This window comes from Zeus faber (assembly GCF_960531495.2).
Source record: "Zeus faber genome assembly, chromosome: 12".
NCBI lineage: Eukaryota > Metazoa > Chordata > Actinopteri > Zeiformes > Zeidae > Zeus > Zeus faber.
In genome coordinates this window covers 9,509,375-9,518,971 of record NC_137196.1, presented here as the reverse complement: position 1 = coordinate 9,518,971, position 9,597 = coordinate 9,509,375, and positions in this window count along the sequence as shown.

The window sequence follows — 9,597 nt, the reverse complement described above, 5'->3', positions numbered from 1 at the left end:
CTGTCATGTGAGCTATTTGCACTGATGGTCCAACGTGTGTATGTGAATTGATATGTATGTATGGCCTATAGCCTCTTGTACATTGTGACAATCCATCCATACAGTATAGTGTAATGTTTAGACTGAAATACATTTTTTCAAATATTATCCTCTGATGTGACTTAAAAGGCATTTGCCACTCTTTGCGTGTGTGTATGTGTGCGTGTGTGTCTGTGTGTGTGTTGATGATTATGGCACGTCGGGGGGGGGGGGGGGGGGGGGGCTGTTTGAATGATTGATTGCATGTGTGTGTTGTGACGGCGCGTACAGGTGCACGAGTGAGGCGAGGGGACGTGGCGAGGTCGGTCGGGCTCTCCTGCACTGCTAGGACGATATGCAAATGCACGTCCTCATTTCATTGTTAATTACTCAGCACGTCTCATTATAATTTGCCCGATGAGGCGTAAGGTGGAGGAGAGGAGATGAGATGATGAATATGGGTGGGTGGGAGGGGGTGGGGGGTGATGATTGTATGTAGTACACCAGCTGGTCTGATAACCCCAGTGAGTCTTCCTGGTCAGCACTGCTCAATATGTGCTGGATAAACACTGCACGCAGGACTGAGCTCTACAGCACTAACAGGCATGCGCACACACACACACACACACACACACACACACACACACACACACACACACACACACACACACACACACACACACACACACACACACACACACACACACACAGCTACCTTCCCTATCTTCTAGCTCTGATGGGTTGCTGGCTGTCAGCGGTAAATGACTGCAGTCAGTTTCGGCTGAGGTGCTGCGGCATAGAACGCCGACTGAAAACTCGCCAGCCCATAAAGGACGGAGGAAAATCAAACCCAAAACAGGAAGCCGAATGAGAGGGCTAGAGCTGGAGTTAAGGAAATGAAGAGCCAATCAGAGAACGAGGAAGAGGCTGTATGCATACTTACGCGCACACACACACACACGCACACACACACACACACAAACACACACACACACACACACACGGTTTATTTATTTATTTATCTATTTATTTATGTATTTATTTATTTATTTATTTATTTATTTTTCCTGGGAGACACATCAACTTGCCACACTGATCAATATGCCCCTGTTGACCTTGGGTTTAAAAGGACCCAAAACACAGTTAGCCCGAGGTTAAGTGCAGTTTGAAAAGCACTTTAGATGAGAACAAAGACAAAAAAAACTCTGGTCAAAAGACGTCCAGTAGGAGTCTTGCATGTGTGTGTGTGTGTGTGTGTACGTGCGTGTATGTACTCGTGGTGTTGTGCGTTTCGTTTCTTATCTTTATTTGCACAAAAAAGGGAAAAAAGGAACTATACAGCAACGGTATAATCTGAACCGGTTGTGTAAAAAAACAACCCCCCCCTCGCCCACATATACAATATATATTCACATACATACTGTATATCATAACACAACACTTCACACCAGTCTATTTGATATGCATTGTCATATGTATTGTCTGTTCATACACAGTATGAAGCAGTTTCTAATGGTTGTCATTTATGTAGTACATTTGTTTGTGTGGCTCATATTATTATGGCTGCAGGATTTTACAGGTTTAAAAAAGGCCAGAAGTTTAAAATGTGTTAATCCATAAGAGCCTCTGTGTTGGGTGGGATACACTGCGAGTGCCAAAATTATTTTCATTCGAAACTGTGACGTTTCTTTTCAATAGTTTTTGATAAAGTGCCAGCTAAATAAATATAAAATATGTAATTTCGTTACCACTTTAATACTTCAATACTTTATATGTAATACTAATGCTAGTTTATTATTAAAATCCATATCAACAAAAAAACTCATGACTCATTCCACTCATCACAGTACAACTGAAGTCATCACTCAGGGCTAGAGAATTCATAACAGCATTCCGCTGTTGCTACACCAGCGTGCACCACAAACCCCCACAGATGTGTGATCCAAGAGATCATACCTTCCCTGTTCTTTATGTTATGTTCTAACTGTGCCAGCCGCCCAGAAGAAATCTTGTAGTCATGAAGACAAGCACGAGTAGTTTACTGGTCGAATCACCGGTCGAATCACATGCAAGCAACTAAACAGATATTTCATTTGCTTTTGAGTATTTTGTAATTTGTGACTGCGGCGGTGAAAGGTGTACCAAGTCGGCAAACGCGAAGTCCCGCAAATCAACACAAAAGTGTTTTTTGTTTTTTTTTATGTGTTTTTGTTCATATCCCTAAAGTTTAAATGTTGAAGAACCAACTCAATATAACAAATAACAGTTTTCGGATCAATAAATACTATAGTTTGTCACCAAAGTACACTTGTTTTAGTCTCGTCTCATCATCATCGTGTGGGCGTGGTGATCGATTTACATCTTTGGTTTCACTGGTTATTATTCCAGAGTTTTGGGTGAAACCCCTCCCATTAATGAAACACAACGCAGTGTCATTGTCAGCAGACACATGCTTGTTTAGGATCGCGATCGATCTATTACTATTCATCTATTCCTCTCTATTTCACTCATCTATTTCAATCTATGATGAACGAAAGTTTCACAGAACAACATATACCGTTCACAGTACCATCTGCCACAACACTGCTCTGTACTCGGGTGACCTTTTTTCCATGACTAAGATGAGACGCTGACGAGCTAAAACATAGATCTTTGATGATAAAAACTATTACAAAACGTATGCTTTGTTTTCGTTGATGAGACGGGACTGGACTAAAATGTTAGTGGTGGGCTATCAGACGTTCAAAATGAATAATTTTTTTGCCCAATCGTATGTTCCTCGAGTTTCTCAACTTATCACTCAACTTATTTTCAAAACTGAGTTTCTTGAGTCGCTCAGCCATTTGTTGAACTCGGAACAACAGCATGAATGGCGATCTTACTGTTCATTTAATGCAAACATGCAGATCAAGATCATCCTTCTATTCCTGATATCAAGTCAGAATGTAAAACCATTTTGACAAAATAAGGTTATAAAGTGTATCGACTTGAATGACTACACCACGAATAAACACCAAAAGCAAGAAAGTTCACTTCTCCGTGAAAACGTCTACGTGTTGTTATGAATTACGAGAAAAGGGCAACAGAAGCTCTCAATTATATCATGGAACTGTGCTGGGAGCACAAGGTGACGCAGCGGGGTCAGAAAACAAAAATTCCCAGAATGCAAATGACGGGGTCCTCCAAGCTATTTGCATTCTAGGAGCAGATTCCCAGCCACACAGACAGTATATTAGGCTAATTAAGAAGAATCTTTACTCGTCACTCAACACACGCATTCATGCAAACACACACAACATGGTTTTGGGTGGTGGCCAGTGAAATGGGTCCTCTGCTTTTAACCCATCCTGGCTTGTCCTTCCTCCAGGGGGGGCAGCCAGGAACAGTGGGCAGCATTCAACGACGCGCCCGAGGACCTGGTCACAAATGTCCATCGCTGGTCAGACAATGATGTTGTGCATGTTTTTGGTGGGGGTCCTCACTGATGTTACATGGAGGAAACCCCATGTGAGCACGGGGAGAAAATGCCAACTCCACACAGAAAGGCCCAAATTGGGAGATAACCCGCCAGAGCTCAGTACCAACAGTGCCCCAGGCGGGAATCGAACCCAGGACTTTTTTGCTGTGAGGCAGAGGTGCAATGCTTTCTCAAATCCACCGTGCCCGCAATTGAATTGAATGAGTTTAAAAAGAGAAAACATTTAGATTAAAAGTTGACTAAAATGTAATGACTTTTCGTTGACAAAAACTGGACAAAAATGTTTTGAGTTGTCATAGACTAAGACTAGACTAAAACTATGAAGGATAAAAATGACTAAAATATCACTATAACTATAATTATTGTGTAAAAAATACAATTTATACCTGTACTGCATAAAATAACTAACTATAGTACTTATATATAAGTATATATATGTATATATAAGTTAACGAAAAATAGTTAAATAACATACTTAGGGAGAGTATCATATACATGTTATTTTTTATACGCTACACATTTTACAAACTTTAATTTTATTTTATTTAGGTTTGTTTTGCTTGTTTTAGTGACTCATTTCATCTTTTTTTATGTTATGCTGTTCTATTCATATCATCACCAGCCACAACATTAAACCACCACTAATAACCACTAACATTTTGTAGTTCCACCTCGTGCTGCCAAAACAGCTCTGACCCGTGGAGGCATGGACTCCACAAGACCTCTGAAGGTGTCCTGTGGTATCTGGCACCAAGACGTTAGCAGCAGATCCTTTAAGTCCTGTACGTTGAGAGATGGGGTCTCCATGGATTGGGCTTGTTGTTCCAGCACATCCCACAGATGTTCCATCGGACCTTAACCACCACATCCACATGATGTAGAAGAAAACATGATTCATCGGACCAGGCCACCTTCTTCCATTGCTCCATGCTCCAGTTCTGACGCTCACATGCCCATTGTAGACGCTGTCGGTGGTGGACAAGGGTCAGCGTGGATACTCTAACCGGTCTGCGTTAATGTTGTGGCTGATCAGTATATAATGATTACATTTTATTTAAATGTACATTTAGCAATTTAAACATGTCAGCCCTGCAATTTTGTTTCCTAAAGGACAATGACAATGACAGGGAGTCTAGCTGGGGTCACCTTGTGGGGTGGAGTTAACCAGCTATTGTTCCCACCCATTACCTGCCTCTGTAATGTGAAAAAGCTCATTGAGTGGGATTTTCTCTGGAGTTAAGGTGTACCAACATTCAAACAAGCATATCTTCTTCAAATATATACTATGTATGACACATCATTTGAAAGCTTGAAACTTGCACTTTCATAATCTGTAAAAACTGAAAAATGACCATGGCCATGTCTTGAGTTTGACCAGAGTGAAAAACTAAACAAGCAATTTGTATCAAGATGCTTTTGATCTGGTTTTTGTCATTAAAATACTGAAATCGCTTCCCTCGAACACAGGCTTGACAAAATACTAATTGGATTTTCTGACCCAGGCCCGTGCTTGTGGTTGTATTTTAGAGCGTTTTGATGGATGTGTTTCACATGACTTGATGGCTTGATGGATGTACCAGCCTGCATGGCCGCATTTTGATTTCCTCTGTGTCCCTGGCCCCCACTGAGCACCATCAGAGTTCTACTATGACTATGATTATAGAACCGGGGTCAAAACTAATCTCCCTTTATGGGTTAGTGGTAGAGAACAGCTCATCGATGGCTTGGATGTGTCAAATATAGCCTGACTTCTAGTGGGCTGAGGTTCTTCTGTTTGTCTTCTATTACATGTCAGAGACAGCACAGAGAGAGAAAGGGGAAATGCTACAGTAGTCGTGGCCCAATCTCCGTTTCTTTATTTTTGTAGTTTGAAAATACATATGACATGCTTTTTAATTAAATACACCAGTCTTACACCAGTAGCTTGTAACTTATTTGATACATTTAATGGGCATGTCTTTTGTATCCAGAGACATTTTATCAGAATCAGAATCAGAATGAGTTTATTTACATATAGGAGGAATTCGTCACGGTGAGCATTGGTGCCTCGCCTAGAGACAATTAGCATAAAAAAAAAGCTTGAAACCAAAAATAAAAGAGATAAAGATATAATTTTTTTTGAATTATAATAAAATGTATAATAATACAATTGGCCAAATATACAAAACAGATATAGTCAAAAATATAAAAATATACAGAATACCCAAATGCAATTCTGTGTGTGTGTGTGTGTGTGTGTGTGTGTGTGTGTGTGTGTGTGTTTATTTACCTTATATTAGAGGTACATCAGTCTGTCTCAATCTATCTGCTTTGAGTTCAGGGCCAAACATAGACCCCTCATTGTTGTTGAGCACACACACACACACACACACACACACACACGGCCATACATGTATATATACATGTATATCAGAGTTTCAATGGGAGAGATTCCGAACAAATATTATCTGTATTTATTGAGCTTAAAAACAATTTATAGGCAGGCTTAGGCTTCTAGATTTATAATATTTTTTATTGAATATTAAGAAAAAAAAAGTCCCATCAGTTAACGCAGTATTAAAAATAAATAAATAAATATTATGAATATTACAAGTTGAAATCAAATAATTTCCGTTCGTGAACAATAAGTAACAAGTGCAGCAGCTTTAATTAACAATTCACTTATATACAATTTTGATCAAATAAACAAAATAAATGGAAAGTAGGTCTAAATAAATAATAAAAAAACCCAGCCGAACTATGGATGTATATGTCGTTACTGTCAACGATACATCATCTTTCTCCTTCTCCTCCACGTTCTGGACACTTTGCTCTGTTGCTGCTCTGTGTGCGCTGTGTTTACAAGCACAACCTGTCCACGAGGGAGGGGGCTAATTTCCACTCACGTGATTGGTTAGAGGTGAAAGGTCAGCTTTAGATCGTCCAAAGTGAGTGGCTTTCCGTTGCAACATGCCATATGCAGAAATGAACAGATCTGCAGAATTTTTTATCGAAATGATCGAGTCGATTTTATTTTGACATTGAGGAAAAAAATATGGCGATAATTATCGTTATTATTTATTTCCCGGCACTAATTGAAATTGTTCTAAGAGGGAATTATTTTCACCAGACATTATGACCGGAGAGATGTTGGACAGATTTTCCTAGTCAATAACTGTTGATTACCGGATGACGAAAACTCTGATGTATATATACAGCACACGTATATCAGCATGTATTTTTTTATATATATATACTGTATATACAGTATATACAAAGCTCCACCATCAGCTGTCCCTCACTGAGCTCCATCGACTCCTCTCCCTCATCTTTTCAACTTGTCCTCTGCGAGACTCCTCAATACGTGGTCCGGCGCGCTGGGAGAAAGAAAGCCTTTGAAATGCCTTCGTATTTGAATTGTCACAGCTTGTGATTTCTCCTCCACGGGGATCATGAAAGGCCGGTGTTTATTTCACAGCGAGAAACTATTCTGTTTTACAATCACTGGTCTGTTTTTTTTCGTGCGCTGGGGAGCGCGCCGCCGTTCGCCAGGAAAGTGAACTTACCCGCTCAAAACATCGGTGCACAACAAAACAACGGTGCCGCAGTGAGTCTGGGTGTCACCAAAGCAAAGACTATGTACATTCTCTGATGCTCTGACAGCGCGGCGCTGCGCTGCGTGATCGAAACCCAAAGAACCCCAAAAAAAGTGATAATACAACAAAAGAATAGCTTGGGAGAAAATTGAACAAGTCCTTGTGTGTGTGTGTGTGTGTGTGTGTGTGTGTGTGTGTGTGTGTGTGTGTGTGTGTGTGTGTGTGTGTGTGATGCACTTTCTCGTATTTTCACGCACGTGCACACACACACACACACACACACACACACACATCTGGCACACCTGATGTGACACCATAGCATCAGAAGTTGGGGATCACAGTGTGAATGGAAACAAAATATCAAAGCATGTCCTCCAGAAAGAAGGACTTTTTTTATTTTCATGAGGCATCGCCGACAAAATAGCTATCTCTGTTTCTCCCTATCTTCCCACAGCACGCACACAACTTCCTCTCTCTCTCTCTCTATGTCTCTATCTATCTCTCCCTTTCCACCTCCTGGCGGTCTCATATTAGATTTGAGTTTTGGAGGTGTCGGTGCAGATGTGTCTATTTCCCCCTCCCTCAGATCATCTCCATATTTTCATCTTCACCTCTCTTTGTGGAGCCGCCAGCCTCTGCCTCATCGCACACTAGAAACCCCCCCCCCCCATCTTCCTCCTCCTCTTCTGCGCACCAGCTCTTCGGTTTCAGTTGACATGCAGTTCCTTCATTCGTTTATCTTTACCTGTTTAATCCTGTTAGGGGGTTATAGGAGGCCTACAATAGATCCCATTAGTCGCTAGTCCGGTTGCAGGGGCGCAGGAGTACACACACACACACACACACACACACACACACATACACACACACACACACACACACACACACACACGCACACCATGCAATTTGCAGAATACTTCCAATCCCATTTGCAATTATTTTCATTGCCGACTAATTTCAGTGTTTTTTGTGTGCTGTTCATGTTTTTCTGGGACTAATTGGCTGTTTTCCGCAAGGTCTTATTACTACTGTCCACACCTGTGTGGCATTTTTCTCCAAGTGTGCGTTTGTGTGTGTGTGTGTGTAGGCGGGGGGGACAACCACCCGGCATCTACCTGCCGTCTCCATGGTGACCTAACATTGGGGAGGCCAAGGCACGGCGAGAGGCGAGACAGCCGACATGATTCACTCGTCTACATGAATTATGAAAATAATTCTGATGATATTAAAAGAAAAAAAAGTGAGGCATTAACAAAATAATGAATGTAATACCGTGAAAGCGAACATCATTGGGGAGGCTCTCTGGTCGGATAGGATGGATACTTGCCACACAGCACCGCTGATAATTACTTTTTTTTGAAGGGACAAAAGCTGTCTCATTGTCGGTGCCTCTCAGTCCCCATGCTTGTTTGGAAATGTATTCTTTTGTGCCGATGAAATTCCTTTTATTTTACTCGAGGCCCTTTTCTCCTTTAAGAAATATTTCATAAGTTATTATGAAATTTTTATGTCTGATAAAACAATAAACAGGGAAGGAAGGTTGTTTTCACCGTTGTTAGCTTTACACCTCAGCCTCGACATATCTAATTAAAAAAGTTGTGTCTGTTATTAGTACATATAAGAATTTTAGTAATGCATGGTAGCTACAAAAATGCAGCTTACTATTAATATTTTATTGCAAACTTAAATGAATGTCTAATTCCCTCCAAAACGTATTTATCATTTATAGGCAGCTATAGCCAGCTATAAAACATCATTTTCATCTCCAAGCAGCTTCGACAATGGATTATTTAGAATTATGGATGTACAGTATTTATGGATATTGTTATGTGGCTTCGAGAAAGAGCGCATCTATAGAGATCTATTTCTTGGTAGTGATGAATGAAAATTATCTGTGAATTGAGTGATCAATGGCTGATCACCTGGTTTCCGCTGGCAATAGAAGCCCTTATTTTATTATTAATGATTCATATTATTATACAAATAATAACCTGGAGCTGCAACCTTATCCCGCTACGCGAGAGCACCATGTCCAAATCCTCCATCTGCTTCATAACCCTAACCCTACAAGCACCAATTAATAAAGAGAAAAAAAAACTTTTACATCAATCCACGCTTTTTAATTAAACCATTTAAGTGCAGTATTCCAAAGAAAACGTCCGTCATTGCAGCGCAAAACTCAGGCAACCAGCAGAGTGCAGCAGAGTCGGCTCCTCCCTTTCTCCAACTCTGTAATGTAGCTATGTTACATCCGGCTGTAATTCCGTCGCGGAGGACGGCAAAAAGATTAAATATTTTAACTCTGACGGCAAATGCCGTGTACCGTTGCCGCTTGGTGATCTCTGCTGGTCGGCCGTCATGCTATCATCCACTAACTGGTCCACTGACTTCTGGTTTGCTGCCTTCATGTGAATGCAGCATTAGGCTGATGCATGGTTCTGTTGTCCTACTTCACCAAATATCGGTCATACTTATAAGCATTATAGGTGATTCTGTTCTGATTCCATCGATATCCACCATGCGTCA